The sequence below is a fragment of the Puntigrus tetrazona genome, chromosome 18 (assembly GCF_018831695.1).
Source record: "Puntigrus tetrazona isolate hp1 chromosome 18, ASM1883169v1, whole genome shotgun sequence".
Taxonomy (NCBI): Eukaryota; Metazoa; Chordata; class Actinopteri; order Cypriniformes; family Cyprinidae; genus Puntigrus; species Puntigrus tetrazona.
In genome coordinates, this window is record NC_056716.1 from 2895513 (window position 1) to 2922426 (window position 26914).

General features: G+C 39.3%; 1 long non-coding RNA gene across 1 annotated transcript in view; it reads left to right on the top strand.

Annotated features, from left to right (window-relative positions):
* LOC122322899 overlaps positions 1-16731 on the top strand; it is a 32228-nt gene extending 15497 nt beyond the window's left edge. The window contains exon 3 of the long non-coding RNA XR_006246926.1: positions 15536-16731. This is a non-coding gene — a long non-coding RNA (uncharacterized LOC122322899). The remainder of the gene's footprint in view (positions 1-15535) is intronic.
* The last annotated feature ends 10183 nt before the right edge of the window (positions 16732-26914 follow it).

The window sequence follows — 26914 nt, forward strand, 5'->3', positions numbered from 1 at the left end:
TGTAGTTTAAAGGGAAAAAGTAGATCAAATAATGTAAGGCGCAAGACTGGAAATACCTATCCACCTGTCGTTATAATGAAAAGAAACGACACCGCCCACACTTACATTTTTTTGTTGTTGTAAATATTCATGATTTTGTACAATTATTGTACAAATGATTGATATTTGGACTGATTAATCTTGGACAGGAATAGTGAATAATTAAAGGGAAAAGTCAGAATGTTGAACTTCGACGGGAGATTTCAACATCATACCTTAAATTAAATGTATAAAAAGGAATTTGCATTTAAAACATGCTGCATAATTATATGTATTATTAGTATAATTAAACATCATCTTTCACTTCATTATCTTTCAGGTTAATCTCTGTAATATCTTTTTATTATCAGCTTTCAACATGTGTGTGTTATTTTTATATAAACCGGGGTAGATATAGTACAGTGTCAAACAGATAAATATAGTACAGTGTTATGAAGATTAATAAATAAAGAATTTTAAGTTTGAAATTGAAAAAAAGATAAAAAAATCATCGTTTTTCTAATAAGCACACATTAAGCTAATACTAATAGTCATTTCTACACTTTTTTTTTTTTTTTTTTTTTGATTAGTCAAAATTTCAATGTTTTTCCAAACATTTAATTTCTTTAAAAATTTAAAAGAGGTCTTTCCTAGAATTTTAGGGAAAAGCTCTAAGAATAGCACCACACAGAGTGGGCGCACAGAAAGCCAGTTTTAATATAAATCTCACATTCAGAGGGGGAGATAGAGCAGATACCTTCTTTCTTCTGACCCACTCTGTGTAAACAGGCAATGACACGAAGAAAAGTATATTAAAAAAAACCAGCGTGGCTGCTGGACTGGTGTCTGATGCCTGTCAAATCATTAAATAGGAGAGGTGGCGTTATCAATTGCAGGGGATCAGCGATAGTGATGGCACATGGTTGGGATGCGGTATGTCTTCCACGGGGGCACTCTAGGGGCCTTTTGTGAATTTATAAAGCGAGATAAAATCGGCTTCATATTTCGCCACCAAATCGCCTGATGAAAGCCGGCTAGGAAAGAGAATTGCGTGGCGGGAGCTTTGTCACCAGTCTCATTGGCTCCAAGGGTTGATGATGAGAGGAGGACAAAAAAAAAAATGAGTGAAAAGGTAATGAGAAAAAGCCAAGCAGCAGGTTTGCTCTGTTTAATAAGTCATCACACCGCTATCTCATTACCTGCGGTGCGTCCGGTGAGAACGGCGAAGCATCGCCGGTGTACACTGACAAACTTTTGTCTGTTTTGGGATAATGTTATCTTCGCTGAATATCTCTCGTAAAGCCAGGCAGCTAGACAGGAGCCCCACTTTTCCTTTGCTCTGACACCATTACGCCACTCTCTCTGATATTAATAATCTTGACAAAGTCTGTGTAAAAAAAAAAAAAAAAAAAAAAAAAGTCTTTTTTTTTTTTTTTTTTCTACAGGAATGTGTGATTGCAATTAAGATAGGAGTCCTAACACAATGTGGAAATTAGCGGAATCTGGGTTTCGGATAATTACATACAGAGCTTAGCTTTAAAATACTCTCCCTCAATCACATGAAAACAAATGATCTGGCAGACACGAGGATAAAAAGCAAGATTGTCCTGTCCTCGGGATACAGGCAATGCTGCTTGGCACTATCATTTCTTTCTGCATTTCATATGAGTTCATCTCATAACTCATCAAACAATTTGCGCTGTCTACACGCAGCCTTTATTCTCTTTCCCCGGGTTTTATTCTGCATCTAAACCGCACACATACAGAAACACAGCAGCCTGGAGGCAATTGGGTTTTAATGTTGGAGATGATGAATGAGAAGAAGCTGATTTTCTGGCAGCCGGATCACTGCGAGAGGACTCCTGGCTCACATTTGATGTGGGCAGTTAAAACAGAAAAAGGAATAAATGAGATGTAATAAGAAAAAATCTTGAAGCAATAGCTGAGACAGCTCTAGTCTATTACTCAAACGACGCGCACGGAGCCAGCCTTTGTGATCTGACAGTCCAAAAAATATTACCTGCTAATTTACTCTGTTGCGACGTATGCATAAAATATCTGTACTATTACCACGTCTTATCATGCAAACTCACAGACTTCGGGGTGGCGGGTTTCTGACTAGTGGCTGACACAGATGCATGCTAGAACAGATAGCGCGGTCACATGCTCCTATCAGCAAGCCCTCACTCAGAGGGGATTTTTGGAGCGTGTGGAGTTTTTAACATGGAAATTGGCTTTGAACCCCATCTGCACAGGTCGGCACATCTTTGGGCGAGGCAGTGCTACTGCTGACAGGGAAAATGAACCATCAATTCCTTATAATATGGCCTGATTATCATCCTACTTACCCCCTGCAAATTCCAACTTAGAGCAATTCAGTGCCATCAAGGAAACGGTGTAACCCCAGAAAAGACGTGACCCCTTCAATTGATGCGCTTTTTAACCAATAGGAGATATATAGTGTAGGTCTGGGAATTTTTAGAACGTAAATAAACAACTTTAACACAACTGTTGGCATCAGAGCGGTGTCTTAAAAGATATTTATCGAGAACGCATTTTTCGTCACGGCATCTTCTCTCTCTCGTTTTATTCATTTTTATTAAATTTTTTTTTTTTTTTAAGAAACCTTTTTGATTTATTTTGCTTCCACTTGTAGGAAAACATAGCAGGTCGGTTTCTCCCCCGAACAACATTAAGCGGAGTACAAAAGACACTAAACATTGCCAGAACGGTGACAACAACTGATAGTCAGCCAAAGTTATCCAAATGCCAAAAAAACGGAGAATTCAAAACAGCTCCTACCTTTTCAGCCCTGTTGTTTTCATCAAATTAACTAGCACTAGTCTGGCTTCAGTATCCCCTTCAAAAAGCGGAGGGAAAAAGTAGCTGACTGTGATTTTTTTTTTTTTTTTTTTTTTTTTTTAACTGCAACTAAAATGTATAGCACTCAGCCTAAAGAGCAAAGTTTCAATGTGTGAAATGTGAGTGATCAGCAACTTTTGCGGCAGGACTTTCCGAGCGAGTCCGGCGTGGGATGTCTTTATTGGAAGGGGATTTGTTTTGTTGTTTCCTTGGGCCTGTCCAGCCCGCTGGTGTCCCTTTCACCCGGCCAGGCAGCTGGGTCCCGACCCCTCAGATCTGCCCCTCAAACGGGCTTCTTTCAGGCCCCCGCTGGGTCCTCCCTGTCTCCTCCCTTCAGCAACATCCCATTCACCCCAGAGATAACTTTATTCATCTCGCGGATCATTGTATCCAGTTGAATGAGGGAACTATGCAGACACTCTAGTGAATTGAACAAGTCTGTGGGGATCGGGGAAGGCCGGGGAGGAGGAGGTGGTGGTGGTGGTGGTGGGAGTGCGAGTGGGGGTGAGGGTATTTCATGTCTTAATGTCTTCATTTAGAGCGAGCCGAAAAAACGTCACGTCTCACTTGTAGCTGACCCAACTGTTTTGCTTGACAGAGAAAGAGAGAGAGAGCGAGAGAGAAGAAAAAAGACAACAACAGCAACATTTCGCCGGCTGCTTGAGTAACACTTGACTGTTTCTAACAAAAACCATGTCGTAAACTTTTTCTTTTTATAAAATATCGAACGCTCACTTGCCATTATCACCGCAGAGGATGATACGGATAGCTGTGAACGCCGGCTTTCCCTCCGCCTGTGTGAAATTCGGCTGCATTCCTCTCTTATTTTGTCATCAGAGAGTTTGAGCGGAGGTGTCTCAACTGTGTTTGATTTGCCTGCTGTGAGGCTGGCAGGGACAGTTGGGCTTATTCTCTCGCCCGCCTCCGCCCAAGCCACCCAGACCACCCTGCTCTTCTCTCATCATTCATATTCAAGCCAAGGCCTCTTGACAAGTCCGCTGATCTCACTCAATGTTTTGTGATATAGACAATACTTTTTTTTTTTTTTTTTTTTTCTCCCTCGCTCTCCCTTTCTCACTCTCTATCTCTCTCTCCAACTTCTCTCTCTCTCTCTTTCTCAGAGAAAAAAATCTAAACCATCACACTCCTCCAGGCATGGCAGTGTGATTGTAGTGAGGTAGCAGTGCAGGATTACTCCCCTCTGTGAGCTCCCTGCTAACAGCAGTGGCTGCCTCCCTCCCAGCCCCCGTAAAAGACAGTCTAATGAGGCAGATAAGCAGATGCCAACAGACTCCACACTATGTCCCACTGCTACTTTCCACACACCAACCTAATGATTTATTATCTATAAGCCAACAAGGAAAAAAAAAAAAATATTTGGAACCGTACGGACAACCTGCAGAAAGTTTATAATTAGTTTGAATTGTACACTTTAGAAAAATTCCAAAAATGAAAAGAAGAACTATATAAACTGTAATATAAAACCAACATACAAGCAACTGCCTCTTTTTACTTTCAAATGCACATAAATAAAATAAAGGTTCTTTTTTTTTTTTGTTAGATATTTTAAGTACTCTGCCTAGAGTTTGCAACGGATTCATCAGCTGGGGGATTTGGACTAACGCAAAAGAGAGAAGTTTATACATTAGCGCTGTAGTTGCAAAACACTGTTGATATTCAAATGATTATTGTGCAAAATCTGGGATAAGCTTCAGTGTGAGAGCCCCTCTAAGTGCCTACAACTATTGCTAATTCCCCTAACCATTGTGTGTGTCACAAAGGCCTTAATCCTGTTTCACTTTTGCAGAAGCTTGGGCTATTTTCCCTCTCATAAACCAACAACACTCCCCCTGGCCAGGCCTGAGAGGCTCAGAGAAAAGGCGCTATGTGTGTATACTTCAAGGCTTTTTCTGTGTTACTTGGCCGGTGCTCTGCATAAACTTTTAAGTGGTCCCAGTAGGCCAGAAACACCTCTCTGCAAAAATAATAAGCCATCGTAGACTGAAAAAGAATGAAAGGAGTAAAAAAAAAAAAAAAAACGACAGCAAATAATCTTAAGTAAACTTAAACCTTATTATATGTTGGAATATATTACAACTTTAACTACAAAGTAGATCTGATTATAATTATTTTTTTTTTTGGTCTCTCCGTTTCTGGCAGTTCAGTGATGGGCCTCCTAATGCACATTGTAAATCCTTTAATACATTATTTATAACTTGGAGGTCCAGAATCAAAGATACAGAATTAGGGCAAGATTCAATCAGAACTCTTTGTGGTTTTGCGCAGAAAGCATCTCTTCACAAAGAAAAAGCAACACCATAATTTCCTTCCTTGCAATTCGTCTTCAAAAAGAATATACAGAGGTGAAGCATCCAAGGCCAGCGCTCATCTCAGTATCGAAGAATGAACGCGTACAAGAATAAACAAAGTGTCAACATAGATGACAGGGTCATCTATCATGCTTGTCATATTCATAAATAAGAAGTGACTTAGTGAAACCTAAACACATATCCAAATAAATCTCCTCATAACCCACAAATGGTATGTCAAGGGCATTTTACCTAATTTTTTTCTTCCTGTAAACATTTTTCGAATGTCTTATTTAAATAGAACAACAACAAAAAAACCCCCCATCTCTATGCAGACATGCGAGAGAGGTCTTTAGCGCAGCCCTCAAAGATCACCCGTACCGTTTGTGGGGGTATTTAATAGACAGTCATGTATAAAGGCTGTCACGCTGTGCCAAAGCCATCCTCTAATAAGAACATGATGGCTTTATTCGATATGTGTGTCGTGCGGCGTGTGAGAGCGTATGCCAGCGTGTGGCTTGTGTTCGCTCGTGTTACAGGTGTGTGAGATTGCAGTCCACTCGTTTTTAGAAAAGAAGGGGAGAGTTGGGCCTCATTGTTCCATAAACAGACATCAGCTGGAAACTGACAAATGTGGGATTAGCCTGTACTTATAATCAGCTAATAGCTCACTATGTGTTCCTGTCAATCAAGCCTGAACAGTGCGCAGTGCGGGTGCAGCAGATTTAACTAGCTGAAACATGTCTACTGTACACTTTATTGTTATTCCACAAGGGTAAAGGGACACTTAGTTCTCATGCCATATAACCTGCGCTTCAAGAGCCTTAGGGACCGTGTCAAAGGATTTTGCATGCTGTTCTCTTTAGATTTATTTAGTTTTTCTAAAAGCGATATATTTCACTACGATTTTCAAGTGTTCTCTAGAAATTTGATGGTACGTTAATATCATTTTATCATTAGCATACATGACTATACTTTTACGCCACTGTAAACTGCTGTTTATTTATTTCTCTTAACGCATTTCGATGATCGTAACGATTGAGGTTTACAAATAGCGAGCCGATGCAACTTATATGACTGACGCGCAGATATTAATCTAATTGAAGTCGTCAGTCATCAAGCTGCAGTGATTGAGTTTATATCAGCTGCTTTGTCTAATTGCTGCCGCAACTCATAAAAGCACTAAATTGAAAAACTGCTATAATGTGGCTGAAATGAATTATGAATGCAGATGATCACAGATTGTAATTGACCGCTGTTCACCTGCCTATTTAGTGTGGTTAGAAATTGAATTTAGCGATGGTGTCTTCCAGCAGGGAGCCGCGTGTGTCAGATCCTCACTTCATAATATCTCTGAAAAGTAGATGGATTAATGATGTCAAACCCAAAGTAAAAGATAATACAATCATAATACCGTTCCACAATATGTGCCGGGTTTTGCAGTTAAACATTAGATAAAAAAAAAAAAAAATTACCATTTTAATAAGTGTGCTTTTATTAAATACTATATCAGGAAAGAGTCTTCATTTTTATGAGCATGGGGAAAGTAGAAAAATAATTACGTGTTTTAATACAAGTATACAACTAGTAAGTGAATTAATTTCCTGCAGGTGTTTTTTTTTTCATTTATAAAGTGTTTGAAGTTGTGATTTATTAAATACTTGAGGATTTGTGGTGTCGTATCACTAAGCTACTTAATATGGCATCATACAGTGCTATCATAAAGGTTACAGTGCATTTGATTTTATGTACAAGATTGTTGATTTCAAAAAGTAATTTGTATTTGGGTCATGTTATGCTATTATTATTATTATCATTATTATTATTATTATTATTATTATTATTATTATTATTATTATTATTATTATTATTATTATTATTATTATTATGTTGTGTAATTTGTTGACATTTGTTAATGTATTAACTAACATGAACAAATAATACATTTATTACAATATTTATATGTCTCTTGTTAATGTTAGTTGATAAAAATACAATCATTCATTGATAGTTCTTGTTAGCTCACAGTTCATGTTAGCAAACACAACTTTGATTTTGATAATGCATTGGAAAATGCTGAAATTCTAAGATGAATAAATGCTGTAGAAGTATTGTTTATTCCTAGTTAATGTTAACTAATGAACCTTATTGTAAAGTGTTGTGGTTGTTGACGTTATTATAATTATTATTATTATTATTATTGTTATTGTTGTTGGTGTTTAAAATTTACATTTACATTAAAATGCAATGCATAAAATGCATGCATACCCATTTATCATTTCTAAAATAAAATAAATGTGTACATTTTTGTGGGCCTTAAAAAGTAAAGAGAGAATCTATGGTGATGTTTGTTGTATGTTTTGTTTCTTTATTTATTTAAAAAAAAGGAATTTGTCAGTATTTAATTTTATAAAATAAACAATGAATCAGTTTTTGTTTTAAAGAATGTTATTACAAATCTATTATAAAAACCATATAAAATATAAAATATATAACAAAACCATAATGCAGGAAAAAAAATGAGAAGATGTTTTTAAATACAGAGATATTTGATTTAGGTAAAAAGGGAAAAGCTTAGCAAATTCCACAACATTCATAATACAGAAACGTTTCAAAAATAGTTCTAATTTCTTTTCTTAATCTTACTTAACCTAATAATTCTAATTTATAGATACAAATTCGAACCTAAATCTCATCCATTATCTGACAGATAAGAAAAAGTAAAGGTGAATCTATCTGCCAGTGATAATAACACAATGCCCTGTTTGTCATAATTAACAACATCTTAAAAGCTTTTAATACAAATATGGATGCCATTTATAAGATTTCTACCGGATCCTTGTTGATAAAATGCCCCATCTTTGTGTTTATGGAAATGCACCATTTTCAATTGAAGCGAGAGGGAAAAGCACTTCCTCTGTCACACAAAGCCCCCTTGCTAAGCCCCAACAACTTATTAGATTTATTAAGGTCTTATCAAGTGTGATATGCTGGAGGACCCAGGTGGCCATAAAAATGATTCTCTTATCAGGTGTTCATTGGAAGTGGAATTAGAATGGGGGTGGGTTCTAGTTAAGAACTTATTCATACAGGAGTTTAATTATTATTAAAAGAATGGCGCCACAATAGCTGGCACTGGCCCCCGTTGCACTCGAAATCTTAACCCCCAGGAACCTTCATTCAGAAGGGCTGGCATATCTCAGACCCGCACAGGCTTAATCTGAGGCACGCTGGGTCCGAGAGGGGTGAGTTGCACTGTTAATTCCATATTGAAGGTGGGCACGTGTTGAGAGGAGCTGAGACAGGTAGCGGGTGCCAGGGGAGTCAGCCTCATGCCCTACCAGCGATTGCCAGGCGAGGTGTTAATTGGGAAGGTGCAACGGTGGATTGATGTTGGGCGTCCCATTGCAGGAGAGAGCGTGCGTGGTCTCCGACTCTCCCATAAGTCACTGCTCCCATCTTAAACAGACTTATTATGCTGCTAAGGCATGTTGTTACGTGTTATACGCCCCATACTGATTTCAGCTTTAATAGTGCTACGGCAGGTTGTGCTCCTGTTTAATGGCTTATTTCAATTTTAGTTTTTTGCGAGAGATGCACAAAAGACTTGCTTTGTTGCTCGTCTGAATATTATATGTGCAATTTATTACACGTTTATAAGCAAATAATACATCCATTGCACTGCAGCGTTCTTCAGTCAGCGACTGCACTGCAGTTGCATTAATTCATTTGTAACGTTATGATATTTTTAACGCCACAACATACATGCAGTCCGGGTACATGTCCATCTTCAACCATTTGAATATGAATACACCCTCCCGGGTACAGCAAAAGCCATTCTCTTCAGAATTCACACAACCTTCAATTTAACCTCAGAACCATTATGTTCAATGGGGAACGGCCTCACCATTGTCGTAAATGCAGCATCCTGTTCAGCAAAAGGATTTAATTAAGCCCAACACATTCCAAAAGAAAGTAATTTTGGGACACAATCATGTGTCTCGAAAAGATAATTCCTCTTAATGGAGGGCTTTTGAATACGTTGACTGGAGCCCAAACTGGACCTTAGTATGATATGTATTTTTTTTTTTTTTTTTTTGTGTGTGTATGTGTGTTCGTACCACAGACAACGTTGGCAGTGATTAAATCATTCCAACAGGAGAACCCGTTCAGTTTTTGTAATTTTTACTTTGCGCAAATTCCAAAAATAGCGCTTTTCTGCATTTCTTTTTTTTTTATCTTTTTTTTTTTTATTTGATTACTTGTTTGTTCTCCAGTGGTTTGCAGTTGGTTTGACTCTGATATTTCTTTCTAATAGATCCGAGGACGTCCACGGTGCACCTACCGTTGGTCTGGATCTCAAAGTGTGCCTTGTGAGATGGGTCTGCACACAGCTGTCACCCAGGGTGTTGATATCTTAATCAACACAAGGAGGGACCCATGATTCAGTTGGGGGTGTGAGGCTGCATTTATGCCTGGGAAGTAGGAGCTGCAGGGTGAGGTAGGACGTGTTGGGTCAGCCTGAACAGCAAGAAGGGACTTTGGGGGAGCACTCCCTCCTTTGTGCCATGTGCTGCGGAGACATAATGAATTACATTATAATTATAATACAGGCTGGACGCAAAAGGGACAAAACAGATATTTGAGCAGGGGGTGGAGAGGGTTGTTCCACTGAGACTTCGGCCTCAGAGCGCGGTCATTCACACTTTTTAACGCGATTGCACACTAGCTTTGCTGCCATGAATGGGCTTTATCTTGCAGTATGCACAGCACTTCAGCTTTTTTTTTTAACGTGAGTGCACTGGGAGGATTGTTGCCAGTTCTGGTTTAGATCGTGCTGAAAATGACCAGTTTTAGAAAAGTGCTAGTAGTAAATCTGTGGGTATTTAGTATGGATATGGCCGGCGAATTAGTATTCTGTGCATTGATGCTTGCTTATTGTGAATGACAAGACAATCCTGACCCCATCAACACCGAACCAGGCGTGTGCAGAAAAACGTCAACTAAAATAGAAATCCACCCCGATGCATGTAATACACAAGTGTGTGTGCATTTATGATTCGAGGAGGATTGATTGGTGTGTGTGTGTGTGGCGGGCGGGCGGGCGCGTCTACACGGGGCGATGTTGGTCAGAGTGCCGGTAGCATGGGCGATGAAGCCTGGGGGTGTCGTCTGTGGGGGAGGGATGGTTGCTGGAGCAATAGAGAGAGGCCGAGGGGAGGGACGCTGGCAGTGACTGAGAAGATGAGGATTTGACAGTGAGGTGACGGAGAGTTCAAACAAAATGAGGCTTGTAGATTAGCAGCGCTCCCCTCTGTGACAGGTGTCATCTCTGGGGGCAGTCTGTCACTCTGCCTGCTGCCACTCTTTATATAATACGAGGAGGGAGAGCAGGGAGAAGGAGGCAAGAGAGCGTGGAGCGCGCGGAAGGGTGGCGCCAGTCTCACCTCGCTGAGCACATCCTGCCGGAGTCTCCCTGCCAGTCATACCGATTAAAGCCCAGGTGGTACAGGGAAGCACCCGCATATAAACGTACACATGCACATGGATACACAAGCCCAGCCAAAGGCAAAATATTCTATTAGGACCCGTGACTCATCCATTTGCTTTCATGTAAATCGTGCCTTTGGGAGGAATAAAGCTTGTAATATTTGCTTTTACAGCATGTAGCTTTCAGTTGTTTTGATTTATAGTCTAACACTTATGCATATATACTTTATATATATTTGATTTACTTTTATTTATGTTTAAGATGTGTACTTTTATTTATGTTTAATAAAAGTGATCATAATGTGTTGTCATGTATCGAATATCAGCTATTTAAAAAAAAAAAATGTACTTTTTCATTCACTCGTACATTCTGTATTTATTTATTTTTGACAAATTTGATCATACGGAAAAAAAAAAGTAGTGTATCGTTTTCACTCAGAAATTGCAGTTAATTACAAAGAAACCCAAGTAACACACTGAACTAAACATTCAACTTTTAAGCAGACTAACAGTGCTTTCTCATCAGAAGTACTCCAATAACCTTTCTTTTATGTAAAATTTAGAAAAATCATTTTACAGTAGATTTTACAGTTGGCTGAATATAGATAAATGTATGATAGTGAGTTTTATATTACTTTTTCTTCTTTTTCGCTCTTGTGGAAAAAAAAAAGTAATATAAACAGTGGGCCGGACTTCCACTGAGAAGCAAACCTAGTGATTGGAGACTCAGTTAGGGGGCCGCTGGCCTGTCTGTGGCCTTTGCCCATGGCCGTGGCACAAGAGGGTATTAAGATGAGCCGGGGGAATCTGCTCTGCCTGACTACTCGACTCGCAGACTCACTGTCTCAGCTACCTGCCCAAAGCCTGCAGCCATCTGGCCCCCAGATTGAGCAGAGCTGCACTCAGCAAGCGCCGCTGCCTCCCCTCTGGGTTAGGCAGTCAGCAGAGGGTCTGCTCCTTCTCTTTGGAGCTCGTGGAGAATGTACCCGCACACACGCACGCACGCACACAAGTCGACGTAAAGGGCGTTCGGTCTTCAAGGGGGTTTGCAGTTTGGGTGAGCAGACCAGACCACGACTAGTTACAACCTCAGAGGACAAAGAAAGCTCTGTGAGTGTGTGGGCAAGTGCTAGCAGTGGTGACAAATATAGATCTAATTAGTATTCTACTGTTTGTCTTTTGGACAGATGAGGGATGCCCCCTATTGACTCTGTCAGGGGAGCCAGAGCAGAGGGGAGCGAGGAGATGTGCATGGTACGGCGTAGACTGCAAATTATGTTGTAAGTCATGCCAAGTTCATACCTCACGATCCGAGTAATAAGCACAATGCGGGCAAGCGGATCTCGCAGATTGTATGGACAATGGCAGCTTGCAATATGTTATTGTGCTGAAACATTACAATGTTTTGCACAACACTGCAATACCCAATAGAGTGTGAGGGTTGTGCGTATTCCCTCTGCGGGGATAAAAGGAGACACAACGCTCCGTTTGTGCCGGGCAGCAGACTCAGTGTTTCCAGAGCGAGTGGTGAGTGAAAGATAAGACCGGAATGAGATGAGCACGGAGTTGCTCTTTTCATCACAACCCGCTAAACAGCGTGGCTTGATGACATTTTGACTGCAGCGAGGCTGTTTAACTTTTTTTTTTGTTTAGCCAGGCAAAATTTTGCTAAGCAAGTGATCTGTTCAAATCAGTTATTCAGATGTGAGTGTTAATGTAATTTTGATTTGCATGTGTTAAATGCGATTTTTAGGTTCTACATCTTCATTGTTAATATTTCTTTTTCCAAGTGACATGTTTAAAACAAAAAAAGCCACATATTATAGATTAAAAAAAAACAAAACAACCTCACTATATAAAGCAGGCATGCTGTTTTATCTTTTATGAAAATACATTAACATAAACCCACTCCTCTCTGTCCATAGATCTGTGAAAAACTCCAGCTTTAAGGTACGGTGTCGGCCAACATAACAATGAATGCAGTTTGACAGACCAAAAAGCAATTGGTTCGCACGCGCACAGACACACACAAACAAATAAAATAAAAAATCATCTTTATGCTGATTACTGCAAGAAGCTTAAAAAGTGAAACCTGGGAAAAAAAGCACAAATAATAAAATAAATAAATATCTAATTGTACAAATTATTCTTATCTTTATAGTAACATAGTAATAACTACAACATTAACTGTTATGCAGCAATAACTACTACTATTATTATTATTATTTAGTTTTAATAAAACATTCTTTTCAGTTTTCTAGGTTTCATTTATATTTTTTCAAGCTAAAATAAAACTACTGCCATTTTACTAATAAACTTACTATTTCATTATCACAGTATAATCTAATATAATAAATTGTTGTTTTAAGTTTAAGATGATATTCTATTAATTTTTTCAAATAAACAGCTTTTCAAAAATCGATTCTTTCTATTCAACTTACAATTTCAATCGTCATTTGAATAATGAATGCAGACTACAAACCTGAAAATAATTTTCTTTGAAATTGTATTTAATTTTAGCACCACCTTTATTTATTGAATACTTCAGAACTCGTACATTCCTGCACGTTTACAAACTATGACCTCAAACAATTTCCCAAAATCTCCTCACTGTGGTCACTCACATTTCCTGTAACAATAAGATCCATCTACAATATTTCCTCCGCTTCTTTTTTTCCCCCCTTCTATATATTTTATCGCTCTCACCTCGGTTTTCCTCACATATGCACATACACACACGCTTTAACTTTTCCATTAAACTTAAAGCTGCCCTGAAAGGGATTAGAGTGAAGTTTTCAGAGAGAAAGCGTTCTTCCTACATTATCAGCATGAGATGAAGATGTGTGAGTGTGAGCGAGTGTGTGTCCCTTTATCAGAGGGGCTTTATGTGAGGCTTAGGCAGTAGTAGCTCCAGACAGTGAGGGTCTATATGTTCTCCTCTCCCAGCAGCATAATCACTCATGAGTGGCACCTCATTTCACAGCCTCTAATGGCATGACATTCGGAGCACACCGGGGTACCAAGCACGGAAGCTTTCTCTGTTTTTTTTTTTTTTTTTTTTTCCTCATACGGGTGGGGGACGATGGGGGGGGGAAAGCAAGCCGATAGCTTACGAGAGGTGCTTTGCTGATCACAGAATTTGAATCTTTTTGCATCTCGATCCAGCTTTATTGGTGGGTTTTTGAAGCCGGTGTAACGTATCTTTTAACTGTCATTTATCACAGATTGTTTAGTATCACTTTTTTTTTTTCTCTGTCTCTCTTTCTCTCTTTGATGCCCGCAACCCCTCCCAATGCAATAATGCGATAAGCACGCGTGAATGTTTGCTGTTACATGAGCATTGCTGCAAGCACTCTGCAGCTTCCTGTGATGTTTGATAGTGTTGCGCAGCCATCTGAACCAAAGTTATCTTAACTAGCTCTGTGATAGACGCTACAGCCCTCCAGGATTCCTCCAGTGAGGAATGTGTGTGTGTGTGTGTGTGTCATGTGCCAAGCCCCAGGCCCTAGTCAGTCAGCCAGGCAGGTAGCATGACTGTATAATTGTGCCGTGACACTCTGAACCCCTGGCTGATACATAAGCATGTTAATTTTCTGATAGCGGGAGCGCCGGGCAGTCGGACTGCGAGTTATGATGGGTGTAATTTGTGGCTCCTGCAGCATTGTGAAAAGACCAGGGTCACGGGCTGGATAAATACAAATGGAAATTGATGTGGGGCTCATTTCTGCTTGACCAGCCTGCCTGGGCAGCCTGAGAGAGATGCAGGAAGGACATGTCGGTGTGGCTGTCACGTAGCCCTTTTACACACCCTCTGATTTCTGAAGAAAAATGTTAACTGGGAAAAAGAGCCGATGAAAGTGTAACAGAAGGATCTTTGGCGTCTGATGGCATTTGACCTGTAGTGTTTAAAGGGGTATTTTAACTAAAAATTAGAATTCTGTCATTTATTCATGCTCATGTTCTCCCAAACCTGGATGCTTTTTATTTAATTTTGGCCTCCCAAAAATAAATACATATTTTGAAATGTTTCTTTTTATTTGATGTATTTAGTAGTTTTTTGTTTTGCATAGTTTTTTTGTTAGTTTTGTTTAGTTTTGTTTTTTCTTTCGTGCTTTGCTCTTTTCGTTTAGCTTTTTTTTTTTTTTTTTTTTTTCCCCTCTCATCTTTTTTTGTTGTAGTTTTGTTTTGTTTTTGAACCCAAAACTAAATATGTCGTTTTATTTTTCACACAACGAAAGGCAGATGGGGATAGCGAAAGTCACACTTAGAATAAAACTCATACAGGTTGGGAATGACGTGCACAAATAATTCTAAAATTTTTAAAGTTTTATTTTCTGACCCCACCCCGATATTTGGTTCAATTAGTAAACTTTTTTAAACTTTTATACATTTTATGAACATTTGTTGCATTACCTGACATTTTTTTGCTTTTGTTCTGTTCTAACGGAGCTTTATGTCGTTTAAGTTAGATATACCATATGTTAGCTCCAAGAACAAAACAAAAATTACGGAAGAAAAATATGACCTCTGTGATGCACCAGTTTTGAAAAGCAAAACACATATTGCAAATATTACGTGTTTTTCTTCCTGCTGTTTATTTTTTATTTTTTTGCCGTTATGTGGCTTCGTCTCCTTCCAGTCAGAGAAGGCCAGAAATGAACAGCTGCTGATTTGTGTGAGGTCACATGAGTGACATCTTCATTTTGAGAAGAAACATCGCTGAATAGAAGCCTGTGTGTTTTGCAAGTGTGTGTGTGTGTGTGCGTGTGCATACATAGATGAAGATATGCGAGTCTGTGTGCGTTGCCCTTACTCATAGGTGTGTGTGTGTGTGTGTGTGTGTGTTCTCTAAAAAGGCCCGGAGAGGACCGTCCCGCCTGAAACACTGTCACAGCTCGCCTGACTGGCAGTTCAAGAGCTCTTCATTAGAATCCCGCTGGGTCTACGGCAAAGAAAAACAATGTGGTTGGCCCAGGACCTGTAACCTTCCCATTTAATCACCGCTTCAAACTGCATTGTCTCTCCCCACCGTGGGAGCTGGTTTCCAAGGCTCTGCTGAGACTCCTAGTCAAACAACCTCCTATGTGACCGGGCTAACACGTCTCTCTCTCCGTCACACCGGCACACAAGGAGCTTTAGGTCTCTTTACAGCTCGATTAGCACACGTTTTATTAGCAACACATGCCGTAACGCATATAACATCGCTCGTTTAAGGAAATATCAGAAGCCGAATTAATGTGCTGCGTATTTACGCAAACAGATGCTTTTGACAAACAAATGGAGCTTGCCAGAACAGGCAAACAGCACATATATTATTTTCAGTAATTTGTGTTTGTAGACTTGTACATTTTTCTTGTTTGACGCTAAACTAGAGACAGCGTGTTTTCACAAAAATAGTTCATTTCTATACTATTAATTAATGCACTGTGTGTAAATCAGATACTAATTCAATTTCATTTATAAATATTTGCGCTATTACTGCATGCGTTTATTCTTTTTTTTAATTGATTGTTTTTTAGGTGAATGTCAGCTTTATTTCCAACACGATTTAAAAGATAGCATCACTTAGATCCGTTTCCAAATTCTGTTCCAATAACCGTCACGTTAATCAGAACTTAACATGCCAATTCACCTCGGCCGCTTTGAGAAATGTAAGACAAAAAAAGTGAGTCGTTGAGGAAGAGAGAGAGAGGGAAAGAGACAGAGACGGAAAGAATGACAACGAGAAGCCCCTGCGTGATCATAAAGATAAAATCTTACAGGACATCTTCTAAAAAGGAAAGCTCTTCTTTTTTTTTTTTCCCCTGAGAAATTGCAACTCATATCATTCACTCTGTCTCTGTCAAGTGTATAAAGAGAAAATACAGTACCGTTTTAATCAACCACTGAGACCTGAACAAAAGGCAAATGAATCCTGCAGTCTGAGTTCCAGAGCTGCTCCGGTGACCTCTTCCCTCGGCAGCCGTGCTGCATACTGCAAATGAGGCAGGCACCCAGGGATTCCTGCTCACCTCACCTCTGACTGGCATTGTGGGTTTTTTGCACTATTATTAAAAAATAATAACACATCTCAGCAATTGCCTGGAGTTATTTACCTCAATAGCACTGGGGACAATTATAAATGGATATCAAGCTATGGCACGTTTCCTGCATTGATTTTTTTTTTTTCTTTCTCCCCGTTCTCTTTTCAATGCAATGCATTGACAGTATTTTAAAAAGCTGCATTTCTCGTTTTGTCTTAATTCCGATGACAACAAACAACAAATAACAGCATAATAAATATCAAATATTTTACGTTATAACATTTATCGAAAAATAACATTTCGAATGCCAGTTTAATGAGATAAACGGAGAAAGCAGATTCCTTCGTTTTTCCACTGCAATTAAAAAAAAAAGAACGCCATGCTATTTAAGACGCTGTATGCGGTTAAGAATTAATTCAGCTCTTTTATTGTGTTTTATTCGAAGCCTCATAATTATACGAAACGAAGATCAAGCCGCAACACTCCTGTAAAGAACCATCCTCTGCATTTTCTTTTTTTACACCTTGATGGCTGTAATCCGGTATAAAGAATAAATTACTTTGTGTAACTTCTGTTATATGTTGCCGTATACATGAAATCAGTGGGGGAAAAAAAAGTCATCTTCATAACAGTTGCAGAGAATCTTCATAATGACCACGTATTATAACTGACAGACATGTCAGAGGTCTAGTGAGCAGCTTTGCTGTTTTATGAGTTCAGAGAGTATTTTGCGGGTCAACTCAAATATTGCTGCCTTGCACATCACAACAACCACTGCCACATGCTGGATGGGTCATTGATGTGGATGCACACTTACCGATGTCTACAATGCATTTTAAAAAGTACTTCTGTTTTAATAAATATAATTTGTAGTGAAAAGTTTATTAGATAAACAATTTAAAACGATTGTTAAATAGCATTCAAAAATGATTTAAACGACATCGAACGTTTGACATTTGAAGTTGTACAATTATCCTGCATTGCTTGTTTAGACTTGACATTATTTAGCATGATGGACGTACAGAAAGAGAACTGTAAAAGTGATTGGATAAATGATGACCGGACAAATGAAGGCATGAATGAATAAATGAATAAAAGGAATGAAGGAATGAATGGCCGGGAATCTTCACATTATGTGTTTTTTGATGTACTATGATAATATAATTATACTATCCACACATCTGAGAGGAGAGGTTGATTTGTCTTGCTGTGAGCTAACACACTTAATTGCAGTATGCAAATGAGAGCAATTACAAAGCTTTTAGGTAAAGAGATGACAGCTGAGGTTGAAAGAGGAAGAGGCCTCACCCAAACAGTTGTCATGGTAACAATATGGAGTAACCTTACAGTCAAATAATTATACATGGGGGAGGCAAGCTGATAAAACCTAAGGATAGTTGAGGTTTGGTAATGCACATGCATAAAGACATCTGCCACATAGAATGAATTTAACAAGCTCTTTATGTAAAGATTTTTTACTTTTTACAATAATAAAACGTGCTTTAATTTGCGCGCTTCGGCTAATGACTGAACTTTTTTGTACTTTTACAGTAGCATGTCATAAAACCATTCAGGCATAAATAACACACGTCCAGCAATACTTTATGCGAGCATGGAATAAACCATTTACATAATTGCCGTTAACGGCTTCAGCCACGGTAACTTATATCACCAGCTACTTTGAATTCATTCTGCCATTGATAAAAAAAAAAAAAAAAAAAGAGAGAAAGAGTAGTTATTCTGATTGCGCCGTGAATAAATTGTCATCATTGTCATTGCATTAACATCTTATCATCGATCTATCAAGAACGGCGCAATTTATGTGACAATAAATCAATTCTCGCACAGCACAAATGACCAATCCGCTCTCGAACAACTAGAACGAGAGCATGATTGTGACTCAAGTACACTGTTTGAAATCATTTTCGGCTCAACAAAAAAACAATTCTTGCCTGGTACTGGCACAAGGGTTGCATTTTCTCCTCTCTTTGTTTACCGCAAAATGAAGGGGTACGACACAGTGCTGTATGCCGCTAGCATACCTAATAAAAATTGTAGTCACAAATTGATATTTTCTATGGCAATTTATTTTACAATTACTCTTGCGGAGGCTTTCATGAATTAAATATGAGTTCTGTCTGGGAATTAGATGTTATAAAGGTAAATTACAAGAGGCAGGCTGTAATTGAGGTGGCTGCAACATGGGCCTACTGAACTAATCCCTGGCTGGGTCATGTGATAGTCTGTCCTCCAATGGCAGGAGGCTTTTTTGCCACAAAGCATGAGCAGCTGAGAAAATTGATTTCTCATCTGAGCGCTATTTGATAGCTTTTGAAATCAGAAATTGAAATTAACTAACCTACGCCCCGTCATTACAAAAGAGCAAATTAAAATTGCAACAGTGTTTCCTATTGGCAGTGTACGCCTGCCAAGGTAAATTTCTAAATAGATTTTAAGATGCTCCGCTTGCACGCCTGGCTTACTCCCTCACACACACACACACACACACACAAAATCACTTTACACGCAAACAACACTCGGCGCGCACACACACCTGCGCTACGCTGAGAGGATCTTTTCATTGAAAACTGCAGATCACGGGCAGATTATGCTTGATATTGTAATGCTACGTCGCAACAGAAATCCCAGAATTTACATGACACTGAAATTAATTCAGCGGTGAGTGAAATATGCACGACGTCTTTGATCTCTAAATAAAAAACAAACTCGAAAAGCGTCTCGGGCGACTTTTCGCTAGCTTTTACGCACGCGTATTCAAATTTTGTTTCCCCGGGAGGGGCTTCATTTCAGTACGTACACATTTATAGTCAAGAGGTTATTTTTTGAATACGTTCATTTGACTAATTAATTTACAAACCACGCTGGTCTTTAATAATTTAGCTTGTGGAATAAATATTCAACCGCGTTAGCGGCCTTTGAAGCAGTGAGCAACAGTTACTCTTCCTCCCCAAACAAAGCCGTCCCGCACTTCACCCAAATCCACCGCGTTTTAAAATCAAAAACGGCTCTATTTCTTGTTCAAGCAGGTGCTTGACCTTCTCTATCCATTGTCTCGCGCAATCTGAGGAGCGAAACTTCGGCGGAAGAGTTGTCAGCGCGGAGGGGGAGAAAGTAAAAAGTGGATGTTTGTTTGACAAAAGACATGGAGGAACAGATGTTAACGCAGGTGGACACACAGATCAATAAGCGGTGCCGAGCGGAGAGCTAGTTACCTGAGCTCGAGCTACTTGTAGCAGATGTTAAACAGACTGATGCCTGAGTAGGCAGATCAATGGACAGCAAGCAGATGGAGGAGAACGGGCCTGTGAGCAAAAAGGAAGGGAGAGGGAGTGCGGCGAGAGAAGCACTCCGTACGAGAGTCCTCCGTGACAGGCAGATGGGCTCACATCCACAAAGAAAAGTTTACTCTCACCGCCGCAAGTAAACAATGGGCTGCCGCAGAGGAAACTTTCCGCCATCTGTGGCTAAGCTATGTTAAATGCCCAAATCTCTGTGTACCGTCGCAATTTGTCTGTAATCGTTCTTAAATTGCATTAAGCCCAGTGCTGTCACTGTTAGACATTGTAGAAAAATGTTCTGCCCCAACTGATTACTTTTCCTGTCAGTCACGCTAAAGAGGAAGCGCTTTATTAGGCCGGAGGAAGTGCGACTCGGCCCCCTGTCCGAGCTTTGCTAACTTTGCTCATTAACTGTGCTAACAGGTTTGAGTCAGGTTGTGAAGGAACGTTCAGTCCCTCTTGAGTCCTATTAGTGTCTTAAAGCCAGCGTCTGAGACAGGCAGCGGACATGATTATGACTTTGCACTTCATCGCGTTATCGCCGCCGTCTCTTGACCATTAGCTACCTGAGTGAACTGGATGTTTTGCTCAGCAATTATATCACATTGCTGAAGTGAGAAAATCCCACTTACTGCTTTCTTGTGCCTGCGAGTACGGGTGCGAGGTAGAATTTGCGAGGGGTTGCGTGGGCGAGTAATTTTATTCTTTCACACCCTTCAAAGCAGTGGTATTCTATTACATTAACAAGTGGAGAGCATTCATTGGCTGAAAAGAGCGCTTTTTTGAGTATGTGTGTGTGGCGACATTTCGCACCGGAGATGAATTTCAATATGTATTTTTTTTTTTTTGTCGCGCTAATTAGCTCAAAATTTGCAGTATTTGACAGTGGTTATCTGCCGAAGATCAACATCTTTCGCTATGTGTTTTTAATATTTTTTCTTATTGTCTGGACGAAGCTCAAATGCCACACAACGAGACCAAAGGATGAGAAATCCCTGAAAACCCGTCCCAATGGCCTCGCTGTCCGAGGAGGGACTTGAACCGGGGCGATAACCCGATAGACGTTATCTTGTCTTCTCCCGGTCTCTAGGAAGCCTGCGCGGTGCTCTTCGGTGGTTAGGCATTTCTGCAAACCCCCCAGAGCCCTAACCTTCCCATCTCTCTCCCCGCCGCTCAGACACCAGGGTGGAAGATCTGACAGTAGCCTGTTGCTTATTTATGGTCCCTGCATGTTTTATGTCCGCGCGAGATATGACGGCCGTGACACGGTGCTGATTTCAATCAGCCTGCCACTCGGCAGACGGAGTGACGGCAGGCAAAATTGAGAAGCGCGAGAGATGGGAGAGAGCGAGAGCGAAATAATCTTCGGAATCGTCATTGTCTTGGTTCGGGCTTTGGCCTTGTCTCCCGGCTCGGATTTCTCCAGCCTCTTTTAATGAAAATGTTTCATTCACATCTCAAATGAAGGTGCCTGCTGCCTCCACAGCCGATGAATTCAATAGAGAGGAATAAAAAGCGGAGAGAGGAGCGAATGGGGGGAGATAGAGTACGAGAGAAATGCGCTTTTGTCAGAGTGAGGAGGCTAGAGGAGAAGGTGACCCCTGAGCCAAAGGTGCTGACATTGCATCAATCCCTTTAGGGTAGAGGCCTGCTAGACCAAGCCTCGCTGAAGATTACCTCCAAACATCTGAGGGATGACGGCTCTATCTATTACCCACGTTCCATACACACACATTCTAGACCCTGAACTGATCTTTAAATTAAGTCTGAGATTGTTGCGTACAACGAGGGGCCCTGACGCAGGCGGATCTGTTTCAAAGGCTTTAAGGGACAGCTCTGTGTATTCCTGAGACGAAATTAAGAAGCATCACCTCCCTCCTATTCTCCTTATGATAGGAAGTAAATTTATGCCATCCGTAATCACAATGAAGCTCTCTCTCATCATATGGAGGCTCATACACACTTATCCTGCTAAGATTCTCCCACGCGGCTTATACACAAACACATGGCATGCACTTAAATCTAGAGTTTGCAATTATAACTTTTTATGCCGGTAAACAGAACTGGATTTTGTGGTTGTCATTTTAATTATTTTAAACAATGCTGTTTTTTTTTAATAGAAATTAATACTTTGATTCATATTTCAACTTATAAAGGTAACTGCCATTTAAAGAAACTTTAACGAATGAAAATCATATATATATATATATATATATATATATATATATATATATATATATATATATATATATATATATATATATATATATACAGTATGTATATATATATATATATATATATATATATAAACACACACACACACACACACAACGTTATTCTGTTTTTATGTTATTATATTAAATTATTAATACATTAATAAAACGATCCTATATAATGTTTTCCTTTCTTGCTTTACAAACAATTATGGAAATCTTTTTTTTCCCCCCTTGTTTGTTTCATTTCATTTCCAGATGAACAAGATTTTCATCCTGGGTCATTATACAAGTTCTGTTTTTTAATTCCCATCTATTGCATTTTTTTTAATGTTCAAACCCGCTAATGCTTCTATTACAGACTGGAACAGAGAATTAATTAGCTGTCATTGGATCAGTTCAATTTCCTCCTGCTAATAGCAAATGTTGACAGGTGTCTCACATTTCATCTGTTTGGTTTCTAGCTACACTTCATGTTAAAATGGATAATTGATCCATCAAAAAAAAAAAGTCTCACAACAGGCATTAAATGCCTCCAGACAACAGTAGTGAACATGCAGAAAATCGAATTTAACCCTGTGCTGACTGCGGTACTCCCTCCGGCTGTCAATCAAGCATCTTGCTCCCTGGCAGCCCTGTTTCTGTGTTGTTAAATAATCAGAGCGAAAGAAAGAGAAAGAAAATGAAACATGAAAGAAAAAAGCAGTCTCAGAGGAACTGTCATGAGAAAGGAGAAATGCCATGGGGGGTGAAGAATGCCTGCAGTCCGCCAGCTTTTCACATTGTAATTTCAGTTCCCCGGGACTGACTGGTGGTAGCGGCTGAGTGAGCGAAGGCCTAGGAGTCACGGCGATGGCTGACCCTGCCATATACACACGCTCGGAGAGATGTCAGCCCCACAGCTCCCTGGGATCACCCCACTGCCAGCCACTTTGAAAGCGGCTGCCAATTCAGCTTTAAGTCGTGGCTGAATGGACACGGAGGAGAAGGGGAGTGGACAGCAGCAAAAACAGGTTGCAAAGGGAAAAGAATTTGCTTTCAAAATTTATTTGGCCTATGACCCTCCCAGTCCACCCTCTCGCCCCTTCGCTTTGAATGCGAGCATATTTTTTTTGATTGGGTTTGGGTTGAGCGACTCGGGGTGGGATGTTTGGGAGGGTGGACGAGGGGGGGTGGCCTGTCACTATACATATATTAATAATCTGACGGCTTCATCTGCTTTTGAGGGGCAGGCATGACAGCTTCACAATAGCCGGAGCTGTAGCCTTCCTCCAACACGCACGGCCTTCCTGTCTGAACAACACAGGCAGTGTATTAAGACATCACACGGCCGTGAAGTATTGACTTAACACCCGAGTGCGACCCCGGCGGCGGGAGCCCTTTCTGAATCGCTTATTTAAAATAATTTAAACGCTAGAAAATCAAGATGTCACGTCGCTACGTGATAGCGAAAAGTAAAAAATATTCTTTTCAGAAACATTTGAAGCAATTTGAGAGCGACTGCTTGATCTTTGAGCTCGAGCTGCCAATCGAGATCTAGCGGTGGATATCAAACGTCCGATGTGGGATTTACTAATTACAAAGAAGTGGAAAGCAACACATTGAATTAAGGCATTGCTTCATCTTGTGCTTGGGAGAGGATTGTGAACACAAAAATATTATTTTCAGAAAAATAAATAGGCAGCTTGAGAGTGACTTTAGGGCTGCCAATCAAAATCCTAACGTAAATGTGAAAAAAATAGTCGTCGAATTTACTTTAATCAAACCATTTTCACTTATTGCTAGTCCGTTTCGTAAGGAATTGCTAAGAAACTACATTAAGGCTAAAAAATGTCACTTTACATTGTTAAAAATATTATTTATAGGGAAAAAAGTATTTTGAGAGCAACTGCGCAGATGACAATAATGATGACAGTATCAAATACTCCATGGAGTGCAGTTTTAAGATTTACTATTACATTTCACAAATAATTACAACACATTAAAGCTAGAAAATCAAGACATCGCGTTAACATATTATAGCGAGAAGATTGTGTTTAGAAAAAAACAAATCTGGAAAAAAAAAGAAAAATGCAATTTCTCCGCTGAGCTGTCAATCAAGGTCCGACTGTAAACATGAAACATTTCATTTAGGATTTAATTTGAAAAAAAAAAAATCACTCAGACGCTGCTGGTAAATTTCACTAATAATTACAAAGAAATGGAAAGTAGCACACTGAATTAAACATGGAATCTTAAAGTAGAAAGAAGTTATTTGTTACAGGGCTTTTCCTATTTTATTCTTAACATATAACATTGTAACAGTTTAACGTTTAATTAAACACGTCAAATATTTTTTGAAAAACGTAATAAAAAAGCAATTAAACCATTTTTGCAATAAATAGGTTTACGTTGAGAACACTAATAATACATGCAATTAAAAGTATAATTTTGGAATAAAAGTTGCGCACAAATCGTTCCTTTCGCAGCCCGTCGGGAGAGAAAGAGAAAAAACACGAGAGATAGGGAGGTCACTGGGAGCACAGGTAATTGAGTAGTCCCCTCCCTTTCGTTTTCTACCGAGCTCCTCAACCCGGTCCCTCGCCCCCGCCCCAGCCTCACAGCGGGCACAATTACGCTCCCTATCACCTCTCCAGCTGGCCCCCATGATCCCGCTCTCCTCAGCCTGCTCACCTCGTCTGGCCCTCTCCCTCTTAACCTCCTGGCAGTCTCTCCCAGGGAGCCAGCATTAGGCTCAACAAACACTGGGAAACACCAAGAGAGCGATAGAGCCAGTTTAGTTCCAAATACCAGTTCTGTGAACAAAGGGTCAAATATTTTCATACTAATGCTGTGTTTTGCATTATTCAAAATACTTTCTTTTTTTTCTTTTTTTTTTTTTTTTGTGGATGTGGGTTTTGCGTTGCCAGGTACGCAGGTCGAAAGGGTGAGATGTTTATGAGCTCTGAATTTAAAAATGAAGATCATCTCCATAGAGATGAGTGCACAAGTGCTGCATCTTTTGGTTCGCCGGCTTATTTAAAAAAAATGCAATTTCTTAAAAAAAATCATATCATATATACTAATCCTAAACATCTAATTCTTAGTGATGGCAGCTAAGTTAAAATTAGTCCTCGGTAAAGCATTGGCATTATACAATTAGCTAAAACAATTGTTACTTGAAATAAAATAAATGTTAACTCAATTAAAATAAAACATTAAAAAAAACTTATTTTATTTCAGTAGTTGCCAAGAAAACATTTACTTCAACATATGTGAATAAACTAAAAATAACTACAACTAAAACTGTAATTAATAGCAGAAACTAATACAAAAGGCACAAATACACAACATAATTACAAAGCTCACACAACTTTCGAATTAAAATGAAAATAGAATCCATACTACCAAAAGCAATAATCTATATCACTGCAAAAAAAAGAGTTTTAAAATAGCAATGAAATATGATCTATTATAGAACATATAATGCTTTCTAAAGCATAGGGAGAGAAGGGGTAAATGGCTTTTAGTGAGACTAGTACTTCACACATATATATATATATATATATATATATATATATATATATATATATATATATATTATAAAAAGTATATAGTAACATGTTGCACATGGCATACTATATATATATATATATATATATATATATATATATATATATATTGTATGCACGTGCAACATGTTACCCTCTGCATGATTGCTCCAAAGGCAAAATATATCTTGATGCAGTGTCTGTCCTACATCACATTTCACATTGCTAATTAGCATTTTTCTGTCTCATGCCTTCATAGAATGTCTTGATGGACCGGGCTCTCTTAGTCTGTCCCCTCTCGCCTTGACGAGGAAGACACCTCTCTATCCCATTCGCTATTACCTGAGATAATGCCATATGGTAAAATGTAAACAACATCTGCATATTCATGTCGTAATTTCATCTGTTTAATTAGTTCCAGCAAAGCAGTTTAGCCTCTGAGGCCTGGGCTGTCAGTGCGGTGAGGCTCAAGCCGTGCCCTGCTGTCGACGCTGACAGTCTTCCATTGTTCAGCCAGCATCGCCGCCCTACCAGTTTAATGCCAGGTGCGTCTGTACAGGGCGTGGGTGGGGTGGGGTGGACACAAGGGCCCCTCTACTATTAGAATCCAATAGAGACGCGACTGACGAAGCTCAAATGCTATTTTTTTTTTTACCTTGGCGATTAAATATATGCATAATACCATTGCTTTTTTTTTCTTAATTATTGCATTTTGTGGTGCAAGGACAGAGAAAACATTTGACTTTTTTTTATTTAAATGCCATTATTTCAGTCTTTCACTTTTAATCTTTCCATTTGAAAATTCTAAAGCTCTATTCAGTTGGTAACCATTTTACTTGGTGAGGTAAGGCAATTCTACTATTTTCAGAGGTTAGAAAATGATTTTATTGGCATCCGAATTGGACATGCCTGTGTTTTTCTGTCACCACCTGCGAAAAAAAAAAAAAATTCTGGCTGAGTTACCTGCTGTTTCTGACAAAAAACAGGGTTGGTGGTAATTTAATTCCTGTCTTATGTGCATGGGAAGCAGGAAATAATCTAGTAAAACCGATCTGTAATTTTTGACCACTGCCAAATATTGCTCAGTTGCACGCATTTTTGGTACAACAGAGGCTTGTATCGAAGAAATTATTCACATAAATTTAAGATGCAGTTGAAAATTGTATAAAC